The sequence below is a fragment of the Lynx canadensis genome, chromosome F2 (genome assembly GCF_007474595.2).
Source record: "Lynx canadensis isolate LIC74 chromosome F2, mLynCan4.pri.v2, whole genome shotgun sequence".
NCBI lineage: Eukaryota > Metazoa > Chordata > Mammalia > Carnivora > Felidae > Lynx > Lynx canadensis.
Window position 1 is genome coordinate 42,288,837 of NC_044320.2, and position 14,767 is coordinate 42,303,603.

A 14,767-nucleotide genomic window follows, 5' to 3' on the forward strand; every position below is an offset into this window, starting at 1 on the left:
TGATCTGAATTGCTCTGGTGATGGAACGGAATGGTGGAACATGGGGTGGAAGCAAGATGAGTTACAAGATTATTGCAATAATCTAGTTAAGAGATAATGGTGATTTAGACCAGGTGGTAGCTGTGAAGTGTTAACAGTTGGATTCTTAATATTTTTGAAGGCAGAGCCAACAAAATTTATGAATGGATTGAAAAAGAGGAAAATCAAGAGTGACTCCCAAGATTTTTGGCCTGAGCCGAAGGAGAAATGGTATTGCTAGTTAGTGTGATGGGAAGACTGAGAAAAGAGGTTTGTGGGAGATCTGAAGTTCAGTTTTCATTATGTCAAGTTTGATAGGCCAGGGAAGATGTCCAATAAGATTCATAAATGAATTGAGTTCAGAGCCTTAGTCAAAGCTAGAGATAAATTTGGGATTTTGTCAGTATATGTATGGTATTTAATAAAGTCATGAGATTGGATGCCATTACTTAGGTAGTAAGTGTAGGTAGAAAAGAGATAAAGCAGCTACATGTAGGGATAAATATAATGATAGCTAGCACTTAGTAAGTACTTATTGCTGTGTTCTAAATGCTAAGAGCTTTGCAACCTATGAGATAGGGTTAATATTGTCTTAGATGAACTGAGTTTTCTAAACTGTTCAATTACATGTCTAAGGGTAGTCGTGAGACTTAAGTGAAATGATGTATGGTTAGTGAGAGAAATATTATCTTGGCTGCTTGCATCAGAATTTCTCTTAGTCTTTATTTGGAAAAACACCTTATTAAAACTTGGGTGGGAGAGAGTAAGCCTTGGGTGTTGGTTGCTGTCAAAGTGTAATGAAGGAGAAAAATTTGGAATTTTAAAGGCAATCTGAGGAAGGGTGAAGAGAAAGAAAAATGAGAATATGGAGGGGAGGCTGGGACTGGGTTAGATAAAAATTCCCAGTGACAGAACTGGAGGATATTTGAATAACAGTTGTTTTCCATGTAGTTGTTTGCTGCATAGTTCTGGAAGTAGCCCTCCCTTTATCTCTTTCCCACCATGAAATCTTGATGGAATGTTGGAAGAGGCTGAGTTTTGTGAGGGAAACCCTGTGACACGGGACAAAGGTGGCAAGTGTGACATGGGAGCCCAGAGGCTGAGAAGCACAGGTGATGGTAAGCCCTTGGGAACTGAGGACGGCTTTGCACTTTGACAGGCCAGTTTGTGGGGGTTCAAACTCATTTAATTTAGATGTGGAAGGGCGCCCAGTTAACCTATGGGTTGCATATATAAAGCACCTTTCCTGTGGCAGATGCTTAGTTTATAAGAATTCCCTTCTTTTCCCCTTCTCTGTGCTCCCCTGCCCCTAGGTCTGTGGTATAGCACTTAACATATGGTCTGTAACTGTTTACCTGGCTCTTTCTTCCACCAGGCTGAATTCTTTGAAGATAGGAATTTATTTTACTCATCCTAGGATTGAATTACCTTGTGTGGTCTCTGGCACAAAATGGCTACTTAAAAGTAGGGGATTGGATGAATGAATGAATGAATGAATGATTGAATGAATGAGATACTTCAATTCTTTTTCTTCCTTAACCACCATGATTGGGTTCCTTGCTCATAGATCTAAGCTTCAAGGTATTTACTAAGCTGAGCATGGAGCTGTGCTGGACCCCGAAGAACGCAGAGCCAACAGTTTTTTCTTGCCTTCTGGCAGCAATAGACTTCCGTTTTTGCTTTCACGATTTCTAACTATCTGCCGCATGAACTGACGAAAGTTCTCAGTATGATGGGTAGGATTTGAGTCACATTTAAGTCATTTCTAATTACACAAATACACCTTTGACACATGGTCACGTGAATTCTAGTTCTAAATGATAATATGAATACATTAATCACATTCTCATTGAGACCAAATCACCAATGATGAATTAAAATGCAAACAGCTCTGATTAGCAGAATTCAACTTCCCAACAGCCTGTTTGTCCATTTAACAGGATGTACGATAAAGGAACAAGTCAAAAAACACTGCTGTCATTCTCTGGTGCAGTCCTGACCTACGTCACATTGCTTGGGCAATTTAGTATCATAATATATTGGCAATTGAAATTCTGTGATTTGCAGCAAATAGCATGTATGATCAGCAGATGGCACTGTTTCTCTGAGTTGGTCCCAAATTAATACTGGGTTCTAGAGGGGTTTGTAGACCTGGCTGTTGTTGTCATTGAAGGAAGGATTCAACAAAGGGATATTATTTTCTTCTTACCTTGTATAATACAGGGCTTTTTGATTTAGACTAGTTTCCTGTGGCATTCTATAGCTGGCCTGTTGCTTTAAGCCATTACAAACTTCCATCCCTGAGATCCTTTGTTGTCCACAAAATCAGTACCAATTCAGAATACAGCTGTTATGATTAAAAAAAAAATTGTGAAAGAAGAATCCTTATTGACACAGACAGAATGGTTTGTTGGAGTTTGTTACACCTACTTGAAAACGTGAAACATTAAATATAATTTAATTTTTATGAATTTTTTTTAGATTCATTAAAAATCCTGTTAAGTCTCTTCTCGGGTAATGAAAAGCCAACAAAGCAGACCAAAACAAATAATACCTTTATTTTTTGAGGAAATAAAATCCTCAGCAAAATCCTGCAGACATTTTCTGAGTCGTTTTTTTTTTTTTTTTTATTAATTTTTTTTTTTTTTCAACGTTTATTTATTTTTAGGACAGAGAGAGGCAGAGCATGAACGGGGGAGGGGCAGAAGAGAGGGAGACACAGAATCGGAAACAGGCTCCAGGCTCTGAGCCATCAGCCCAGAGCCCGACGCGGGGCTCGAACTCACGGACCGCGAGATCGTGACCTGGCTGAAGTCGGACGCTCAACCGACTGCGCCACCCAGGCGCCCCCTGAGTCGTTTTAATGTTACTGGTAGGGAATAGCAGGGGGTAGGAGTGTTATCCCTCATCTTTGTTGTTATCTTTATCTTGATAGAAATATTTGGTACCCATTGGTATTTATACTGCCACAGAACAATAGAAATGATATTTTAGAATTGATTTTGATTTGATTACATCGCCTATTTTGCTCAGATGGACAGGCAAATTTATAAGATACAACAGGCTGCATCCATTTTTAGATTTATTTCTCTTTGGAGAAGCACACAACACAGGTACCAAGAAACCATGTATTGCAAAAGTAGAGCAGAAGTTTCATGACTTAGGCCAGGTTTTCATATCCCAGTCACTCTGCCCCTGGGATAATCTGTGGTCTTGTGAGATAGGATCGAGGGGATGTGGACAACCTCGGTTACTGGAAGCCAACAGCTTTGGGGCTCTTTAGTCTTTGTACCTCGCTAAGGTTGGGAAATAAAGAGTAAATATGGAGGCCAACATATCCCTTGCTTTGTTGATAACAGCTTAGTTGATGAACTCGGCTTGAGGTCTATTACCCAGATGGGCTTAATACAGAACTCTGTCCAGCCCATGAGGAAGTGCTTTCCCTGGATAAGCTTCATGATGTGGAGGCACAGAGCACAGCTTGTGCTTTCTATAAGCAGACTTGAGGCTCCTTCCCAGAAGGAAGGAGGTGGATGTATTTTGTTTTTTTGTGTGTGTTTGCATTTTTTTTATTGAGGCAAAATTCCATTACATAACATAACATTCCAAAACATAAAATTCACCATTAAAACAGTTTATTGAGGTGGTGAAACTCACATAACATAAAATTAATCATCTTTTTTTTTTTTTTTAAATTTATTTTTGGGACAGAGAGAGACAGAGCATGAACGGGGGAGGGGCAGAGAGAGAGGGAGACACAGAATCGGAAACAGGCTCCAGGCTCTGAGCCATCAGCCCAGAGCCCGACGCGGGGCTCAAACTCACGGACCGCGAGATCGTGACCTGGCTGAAGTCGGACGCTTAACCGACTGCGCCACCCAGGCGCCCATAAAATTAATCATCTTAAAGTGAGCAATTCAGTGGCATTCAGTGTATTCACAATGTTGCTTAGCCATCACCACTATCTTATTCTAGAACATTTTCATCACCACCACCACCCCACCCCACCCCCCATCCCCAGAAAAAAAGCCCTGTCACTGTAAGCATTTATTCCCAGTGCTGGGGTGGACTATTACCATCATGGTGGTCCTTTTCATCTTCTGTTCCAAATCAGTGACAAGGGAAGGAGGCTGATGGAATATTTGGGGTCCTGGAGAGGTTCTTCCTCAGGACGATGAGAGAAGGGTAGGAATGGGGAGGGATGGTATGCTCAACAAGGCTTTCTACTCTGGTCCTTCATCCCACTTCCCAGTTGTCAATGAACAGAAATTCTAGTAACTTCTAGTGCAGGTTTAATTTTCCATTTGTATTAGGGTTCTCCAGAGAAACAGAACCAATAGGAAATCGATCCCTCTCTCTGTTTCTATTTTAAGAAATTGACTCATGTGATTGAGGGAGGCTGGCAGGTGTCAAATCTGTAGGGTAAGCTAAGAACCTGTGACAGCAGGCAAATTTCTATGTTGCATTTTTTAAAAAAAATTATTTATTTTGAGAGAGTGCACATGCACACATGTGTGCATGGGCAGGAGAGGGGCAGAGAGAGAGTCCCAAAGAGGCTCCCCTTTTTTTTTTTTTGTTTTTTAAATTATTTTTTTTTTTGAGAGAGTGAGAGCTGGAGTGGGAGAGGGGCAGAGAGAGAAGGGGACAGAGGATCCAAAGCAGGCTCCGCTCTGACAGCATCTAGCCCAATGTGGGGCTCAAACTCACAAACTGTGAGATCATGACCTGAGCCAACATTGGATGCTAAATCAACTAAGCCACCCAGGCGTCCCTAGGCAGAATTCCTTCTTGAGGGAACCTCAGTTTTTGCTCTTAAGGCCATTAGTCCACCCATACTCTGGAAGGTAATCTCCTTTATTTAAAGTCAACTGACTATAAATATTATTTATATCTAAAAAAATACCTTCATAGCAACTTCTAGACTAGGGTTTTACTAAAACAGCTAGGCACCATAGCCTAGCCAGTTGACACAAAATTAACCATTGCACTATTCATTCTTTTTTTTTTTTTTAACGTTTTATTTATTTTTGAGACAGGAAGAGACAGAGTATGAACAGGGGAGGGTCAGAGAGAGGGAGACACAGAATCCGAAACAGGCTCCAGGCTCCGAGCTGTCAGCACAGAGCCCGACGTGGCGCTCAAACTCACGGACGGCGAGATCATAACCTGAGCCGAAGTCGGCCGCCCAACCGACTGAGCCACCCAGGCGCCCCCGCACTATTCATTCTTATTTATTTATTTTTAGTTAATAGCACCTGTGTAGTATTTACTGTGTGCCAGGGACTTTTCTAAGTACTTCATAAACATTAACTCAATGTGCTTATGCTTACTAATGAGGATCCATTATATGGGTACATGAATACAAATCTTAGCGTATGACTATTAGTTCATGACTTGTAAGGTTGTTTCTCTCCTATTTATCTACTTTCTGTTCACCCTCAATTACTTTACTCTTTCATTTGGACCTAAATGTCCAGAGTGTTCTTTTCCTGGGCTGTGGCTCCCCGTGCCCCTGCATTCCTAGACTCTCTGTTGCCATTCTGTGGCTGTGATTGTCAGAGAATACAAAATAACAGGGGCTAAAATGAGGCATAGCTTTATTTCTTAAGTATAAGTCTGGGTTGGCAGTTCAGGCTAGTGTGATAATAGTCGTCAGGGACCCAGGCTTTCAACTTCTCTGCTGCTTCTCTGTTCTTACTATGCAGCTTCCACCTTCTAGTCCAGACTTGCTCTAGCAATCCTCTCTGCATTTTAGCAGACAGGAAGGAGATGGGCAGGCCTTTGTTTAAGGACCGGTCCTTGAAATTACATGCCTACTCTCACTTCCGTCCAATTGGCTGGAAGTAGTCACATGCCAAAGTGGAGCTATTCCTGACAAATGTACCAATCAAATAAGTCACTTCTCCCAATGACTCTGGTGACTGAAGGTTCAAAGGAAGGCCAAAGGTTACATTAATTCACTGGAGTGATTGGGAAGAAGCACAGCCCCCTAATCATGGGCAGTTTGCACAATCTTAATGAACATCAACAGAAGTAGATGTTCTCTAAATAACTGAGAAGAGTGGGAAATGTGGTACCTAAAAAACTGAAAAAGTAACTTATATAAGGACTTTGGGCTGATATGCGTATAGGCTAAGATTTTTTTTTTAGTCATTGTTGAATTAATTTTCAAGTTTTGGAGAGAGTGTGATTATTTATAAGATTGCTATTTAATCTGCCCTAATGAGTGCAGCAGTAATACTAATAGCCTGTGGCTTATGTCAGCACTTGGAAATGTTAACACAGTAATGACTATTTTCTACTGTTAGCAATAACCATCGCAATAGGGTGTCACATTAACCTTTATCTTCTGAATCCTCTTCATATTTTAAAATTCAATCACTGGCAGAGCAGACAATGCCAGCTTTATTATACAAAACCAGTTGCTCTCATCTTTCTCCCTTTATTCTTTCAGATCCTCTACCATAGGAGGAAACCATTAAGGAGAAGCTCTGTGCTTTCTTGGTAAGGCCCCATTGAACATGGTCAGGAGGGAGAGGTAGCTATGTTTCCCCCCAGGATTAGCTTTGGAAATCATTCTCTAATTCATGGGCCAGCAACAAAAGGTAGCACTGAGGTTGCTGTGGGTACCATGTTTTTCTTCTTCCTGACCTTTATGCTCCCTTCTACTCAGAGGCAAAGGTAAGACAGCTCACAGGGATACCAGGATCCATAGTCCGTGAGGAAGGGCCCATGCCTCTGGCATTCCAACTGGACTAAAGGACTTTGCTCATCCCACAGAGCAGCCCCCATTGTGCTCACTCTCATAGTCTATGAGAAGCTCATGGAGATGAGATTAGGGAAAGAGGGAAGAGTTAAGCAAGTGTAAGAAAGCGAGAAGGAGGTGATTGGTATGCCAAAGCTCCTGTTCAGATTCCAGTCTAGGGGCTAATTTATAAGAATAAGCTATGGGCCCCTCCGAACCTCTGACTCAATCCTGTGGTGCTAGAGGGTATCTGTGCAATGCCCTGTGGCAATGCCCAAGGTGATGGAGACATGGTAGTTAATACTGGGGCATCCTTTTTTTTTTTTTTTTTTTAAGAAAAAAAAATTGTAAGTTTATTTATTTAGAGAGAGTGAGAATGAGAGAGACTGTGTGGCCAGCATGCATGAGTGGGGAAGGGGCAGAGAGAGAGAAGGAGAGAGAGAATCTCAAGCAGGCTCTGCTCTGTCAGCCAACCCGTGAACCCATGAGATCATGACCTGAGCCAAAATCAACAGTCGGAAGCTCAACTGAGCCACCCAGGTGCCCTGGGGCATCCATTTTTAGTCATTTGGTAATTTAGCTCTTATCACCAAAGGAAAAACAATTACTACCTTTTCCCTCAAAACCTCATTCTTCTCAGAATAGAAGTCAAAGTCCTGACAATGGCCTATAGTCTGACATATTCTGGCCCCATTATCTTTATGACCTCATCTCCCCCTCACCAACTATACTTCATTCCCACTGTCCCTCTTGTTATTTGAATACTAGGCACGCTTCTGTCCTGGTGTCCTGGGACCTGGCCTATAGATCCTCAGCAACTAGTTGGGAAATTGAATTGAAGGAAGGAGTGGCCAAAGGTGCCTAACATTTTCTATGGAAATAAGGGGAAATGTGAGACAGGAAAAAGCCATTTGGTGAGTTCTAAGACTTACTTTGTACTTATGGCACTGGAAAAATGGCTTTTGTGGTCAGTTACACAGATTGTCATATTGTCACTGGAGACAAAATTCACAGGTATGGTTGTACTCTTTTTCTTTTTTAAATTTTTTTTAATGTTTATTTTTGAGACAGAGAGAGACAGAGCATGAATGGGGGAGGGTCAGAGAGAGAGGGAGACACAGAATCTGAAGCAGGCTCCAGGCTCTGGGCTGTCAGCACAGAGCCTGACGTGGGGCTTGAACTCATGGACTATGAGATCATGACCTGAGCCGAAGTCGGACGCTTAACCGACTGAGCCACCCAGGCGCCCCTGGTTGTACTCTTAAAAGGCAATTAAGAAAGAACTATATGATTCAGAGCGTTGACTAGATGCCAAAGAGCATTGACGAGATGCCAAAGAACATTGATGCCCATTTCCCCCCATACACTAGGACCCACTATTAACTATAGAGCCTTAAAAAAATAATGAACAATCAAGAAGGCCCTGTTGCCTGTATGCTGAGATGGGATTGATCAATAGCCAGAGTTTTCTACCACTTGCTAAGGATGCATGATGCTTTATAAAACTCTCTAGTTTTATATATGTAACATATATAACTAATGAAGGTAGTTTGAGAAGCAAACCTTGTAAATTCCCTCCCTAGTTCTAGAACTCACTCACTTCCAGTATTTAGTTTCCATGAAGTAAGTTAATCTCCAAAGTGTGGAAAAGCCTTTGGAGATCCTTGGTTAGAATGTACCTGCAGATATAGGAATAATTTAACATTAAAAAAATTTTTTTTAATGTTTATTTATTTTTGGCAGAGAGAGAGTGAGTGAGCACGAGCCAGGGAAGGGCAGAGAGAGAGGGAGACACAGAATCTGAAGCAAGCTCCAGGCTCTGAGCTGTCAGCACAGAGCCGAATGCAGGGCTTGAACTCATGAACCGTGAGATCATGACCTGAGCCAGAGTTGGAAGCTTAACTGACTGAGCCAGGAAGTCCAGGCACCCAGGAATAATTTAACATTTGATGACACGGCGAATCCAGAATGATTACCATTCAGATAGAAAGGGAAAGATGGAAATCTGATTATAGGAGAACGTTTTAAAGATACCTACATGAGACTTACTATTATTGAGACAAAACCCCTCCATTCGTTCTCTGTGTAGCCAAGTAAACCTTTTGCATTTCTGGTCTTCCTCTGGCTCCTGAAGCCACCAATCTTTAGCAGCAAGTCTAGATGCGAATTCATATTGTCCTGTCTTGTGCTGCATGGAAGCTCCTCAGTGAGCCATCCGAGGAGGCAGTCCCAGTCAGTGGGAAGCAGGGAGACTATGGCTTTTTTGGTTATTGCCTTAGCTTAGATTAGAGACCATTTCCACTAATTGTACTGGGGAGCGACCCTCGTGGTTACGCTCCATGAAGGATGTATTTAATAGTGTCATCTGAAGGAAACAAATAGTGGACAGCTGTTTTATTTTTCTGAAGTTCCACAAAGGAAGGAAATTTCCAGGCTTAGAGAGAAATCACATGTAGTTGCTTCTTATGAGAACTATCACCATGGAAACATCACTTCTGTCATCCATCGGGAAGCTGTTGTTGGGTGTTAGAGGGACGTCCAGTGGGCCTAATGGCTGGTATAATTCTGGGCTTATGAAGGATTTCACTTTTAAAAATGATTCTTGCAGTATGTTTGTGCCTATCTTGAGGGAACCAGAGTCTGAATATTAACTGGACAAATATAAGGTCAGCATCATTGCAGTGTGACTGTCAGAGCTCTGGTGTGGGAATCAGCAGTCTGGAGATTCTAGTCAGATGGTCCCATCGATTTGGCTTCCAATTGTATGGAAGTCACTTAATTTTTGCACTTTCTGGTAATAATAATAATGAATCATTTATTGATTGCTTACTATGTGCCAGACATTTTACTAAATGCTTCGTATGCATTTCCCCTTCATTTGTTCCCCTTGACAATCCTAAAATGAATATATAATCCCCATTTTATGGCAAGGGGGGAGAGACATAGGCCTAGAAAACTTAAATACTTTCCAAGAGCAAATGCTGGTTAGTGGTAGAAGCTGGATCTAATCCCAGGTCCATGTGGCTTTAGAACTCACTTGTATGCACCAGCCTTAAACTTGCAAACTAAATGGAAATTTAAGGACTATCTTGTAGTAGTCATCAAATGTGATGGACTGTGGGCCTGTGCCTTTCATACTAGGATTACTTATTCTCAGATTAAGATACATTGGCCAGAAAAATGATCTCCAAAAAGCAAGAATTTGGGAGTTCATGAAGAAAAATGCAAGTAGGAATTGGAGACAAGGGAAAAGATCAAGCTTATTTCTAAAAGAAAAAAAAGAAAGGTGTATCATAGATTTTTGAAAAGTAATTGTTACTGAGGATATCCATGAAGAGATTTGTTATTTTATCTAATTATTTGTCCTTATTAAAGCATTTGGTGGTCAAGGAATACCTATAGATGAGTTGGAAAGAAAACAAAACAAAGGAAAAAATGTCATTCTGTGAGCATGTCCTGCTGGTGGCAGCAACAGTTCACAGCACTTGTCCCTCATTGCATTATGGAATTACAGGCACGTCTTAAAGCACAGAGCTTCCTGTTTTTATAAGATTTCAAATCACAGGCTGCTGTTATGATAGCTATAAAAATTGGCAAATCATTCTAGCTATCCATATGACTGACAGGATTATTTTCCAGAACATTTTATATTACCAGAGTTTTAGATTCATGTTTCCCCCACATGGGTTGTTAGAAGGGGGTGGATAGAAGGGGTCGAAAAGGGTGGGTATTAAATGATTAATTAAAGGAGAAGTGAGCAAGCCTTTAAAAAACTGATGGAATAGACCATTGAAATCGGTAACACCACCTTAGTTTAACTTCTGATTTTGTTGCAAGGTGAAGATGGGTTTCATAAACTGACTTTTGCACAGGATGAAAGATTTGCTGTTTTATTGAGAATGTTTTGAGAGATCTCCAGTAATGGTTTTTCAGTTTTCTTCCATAAACATCATTAAGGAATTCTTTGACTTTCAGATGGCTTTGAAAACATGGAAACATTAATGTTTATTCCATAAGTACTAGATGATAAATGAATGTTTTGGTTTTCTATTTATGCCCGAGGAAGTGCTCCTAAAGAGAAACTGAAAATTTTGCAGCTTCTGAGCTTTGATGAAGGCCAGCCTCAGGTCAGCAGCAGGAGCCGTCTCTCTTCGGTGTCCTCAGACACCCAAGTGTGGAAGGTTCTCATGGTCAGAAAGTGATGCTTTGACCCGGGCGTTGCTTGGTCTCTGTGAGACTTAGCCCCGGAGGCTTCCCTACCTCTGAGCCTGGTTTCTGATTCTACAGTGCTGCCGAGGAAGAAGACATGGAAGGGCCACCTTTTCTGAGGCAGCAGACCTCATCTGGGCTCCTCTAGTGGAAGGAACAAACACACTGAGGCTTAGAGATGTGAGTGCCTTGTAGGTGAAAGGGATCTGCATGAATTGGATCTGGATGGAGCCATTTGACAGGAAAAATGTTCCTGGAAGGAACTCGACCTGGAAGGACGAGTAGAGCCTTCAATCATTCCTACACCCTGAGATGTTGATGGCACCAGGCAGGTGCTCAATGCATGTGAATGAAATGAAGAAATGAATGAATAAGGCAAATAATATAATGCAAGAGAACTTTTTCCATTTCTTCAGTAAGGTGCTCTATATCTAATTCACTTATTCATTCATGTGCCATACATTGTTTGAAAACTTGTGATAGTCTAGGTTTTTTGTTAAACACTTAGATTCAGGGATGCTTATTTTCATTTCTGCAGGTTTTATCATATGTCATTTTGGTGTGAGGAATGAGTCTGGGATCTAAGTTTTAGAAAATAATTGGCCAGTTGTAATGACAAGACTTAAATAATCCGTTCTTTCTCCATTGATATGATATGTCACCCATATCCTATAGGTTTATTTCTGGACTTTTTATGATGTCTTTTAAATTAACATGTGTTTACAAAATTTATTAGTATTTCATAGACCAAATTTATCTTTAGTATTCTTTTTTTTAATCTTTTTAAATGTTATATTTATATTTGAGAGAGAGAGAGAGAGAGAGAGACAGAGTACAAGCAGGGGAGGAGCAGAGAGAGCGGGAGACACAGAATCCGAAACAGGCTGCAGGCTCTGAGCTGTCAGCACAGAGCCTCACGCGGGGCTCGAACTCACAAACCGTAAGATCATGACCCGAGCCGAAGCCGGATGCTGAACTGACTGAGCCATCCAAGTGCCCCTAGTATTCTTCTTTTTCAATACTTCATTGGTTGTTCTATACCAATTATTTTTCTGGATAGGCTAAAATTATTTTGTCAATTGATTTTGGGGGGAAGATGATATGTTTACAGTATTCATTTGGGAATGTAAGATGTCTCTCTAGATATTTGTGTCTTCTTTTATATTCCTAGGAAATGTTGTGTTGTTTTCATTATATGGAAGAAAACACAAAACATTGTTGGCTCCCTTAGCAGTTCATATCTCTTCTCAGTCTTCACCCCCTTAGGCCTTCCTAACCTTGCCATTAAGTAGCATTGCCCCCACCCCCATAACTTTTTATTTTGCTTTATTTTTATTTATAGCACTCTCTAGCTGACATAAATATTTGTTTTACGTTGTATATGGTCTTTCTCCCCTGGTAGGTTGTAAGCTTTGTGTGGGAGGAGATTGGATGTCCTACTCACTGCTGTGTCTTCAGCTCCCAAAAGTGCCTGACACATTCTACTGTGAATATTTGTTGGCTAAATTGTACTTACCACCCATTCTTTTCAAATCTTAACATTTTGCCATATTTGTTACAGATTCGTTTTTGAAAAAATAAAAGGCTAGTTGAAGGCTGCTTTGTATTTATCTCCAATCCTATTCTTCCTCTTCTCTCTTTGAGTCACAATTTAGTTTTTTGTTTTTTTGTTTTTTTGTTTTTTTAATTTTTTTTTTCAACGTTTATTTATTTTTGGGACAGAGAGAGACAGAGCATGAACGGGGGAGGGGCAGAGAGAGAGGGAGACACAGAATCGGAAACAGGCTCCAGGCTCTGAGCCATCAGCCCAGAGCCCGACGCGGGGCTCGAACTCACGGACCGCGAGATCGTGACCTGGCTGAGGTCGGACGCTTAACCGACTGCGCCACCCAGGCGCCCCCACAATTTAGTTTTTTAAAATAAATGTTCATGTGGTTTTGCTTCAAATTTACATAATATAAACACTATATACAACTCTTTGCTTTTATTTTTATTGTTTTTTATTGACGTATAGTTGAAACAATGTTACATTGGTTTCAGGTGTGTTTGCTCTTAGTTTTTCATTTCATGGAAAATGTGTATGTAAGTAAATGTATATATGTGTGAGTATGTATGCATATATATGTTTATTAATTGTCTTTTTTTCAGTCAGCATTACGTTTTATTTATTTATTTTTATTTTTATTAAAAAAATTTTTTTTAACATTTATTCATTCTTGAAAGACAGAGACAGAGACAGAGCATGAGTGGGGAAGGGGCAGAGAAAGAGAGGGAGACACAGAATCTGAAGCAGGCTCCAGGCTCCAAGCTGTCAGCACAGAGCCCGATGTGGGGCTTGAACCCATGAACTGTGAGATCATGACCTGAGCCGAAGTCAGACGCCCAACTGACTGAGCCACCCAGGCGCCCCAGCATTATGTTTTAGGGACTTACCCATGCTGACATATGGATCTCTAGTTCTTTCATTTCAACACCAGGTTAATGAAACACAATTTGTTTATTCTCCTATTGGTGAACATTTAGAATAATTATTCTGCAATTACTGAAAATACTAGTACATACTGGTAGTGAACTGGCTATGTCCCTTCCTCTTTATTACATGTTGCCAAACTGATCTGTGGAGTAGGTGTACCCCAACAAGATATGAGAGCTTTTCTTACTCCCCATCCTTGCCAACACTTAGTGCTGATAGACTGTCTTAGTCTGTTTAGGCTGCTGTATAACAAGGTACCATAGACTGGTTGGCTTATAAACAACAAATTTATTTCTCACTGTTCTGGAGGCTGGAAGTCTGAGGTCAGGGTACGAGCACAGTCAGTTGCTGGTGAAGGTCCTCCTTGGGGTTGTGGACTACTGACTTCTCATTGTATCCTCCTTACGTGGTAGAAAGCAGAGAACTCTCTGAAGTCTCTTTGATAAGGGCGCTAATGCCATTTATGAGGGCTCAACCCTCATGACCTAATCACCTCACAAAGACTCTACTTCTAATATGGGGGTTAGGATTTCAGTATATGAGGAGCACCTTGGTGCCTCAGTCAGTTGAGTATCCAACTTCAGCTCAAGTCATGATCTTCCAGTTCGTGAATGTCAGCCCCTCTTTGGGCTCTGTGCTGACAGCTGGGAGCCTGGAGCCTGCTTTGGAATTCTGTGTCTCCCGCTCCCTCTGCCCCTCCCTTGCTCATGCTCTGTCTCTCAAAAATGAATAAACATAAAAAAAAATTTAAAAAGCATTTCACCATATTAATTTGTGGGGATACAAACATTCTGTTCATAGCATAGACTCTGAAGTTTCCGTTTTAATGGTTTTAACTGAAATCTTTTTTTTTTTTTTTTTTTTTTAATTTTCCTGATTACCAATCGGGTAAGTATTTTCATGTGTTAAGTAGGATGTTTGGATTTCCTCTTCTGTGAATTGCCTGTTCATTTATGTTGTCTATTTCCTTGTTTTTCTTTCTGTTACTGATATATAAGACTTTAAATATTTAGGTTGATTTAATAATTTAATATTTATTTAATAATATTTAATATTTCAGTTGGTTACTAATCCTTTGTCAGTTTTATGAGTTACAAATGTATCTTCTTCCAGCAATGTGTATTTCTATATATATAGAATTCTTGAATTTTAATGTAACCAAGTGTATCTATATTTTCTTTTTGAGTATGTGATTTTGTTTTTGTTTGCTTATTTGCTCATTTATTGAGGAAATTCTTTCTTGCCCTGCAGTCATAAAGAGGTTTTATAATTTCTTCTAAAAGTGTTAAGTTTTAAGTTTCAGTATTTAAGTCTTTAATTCA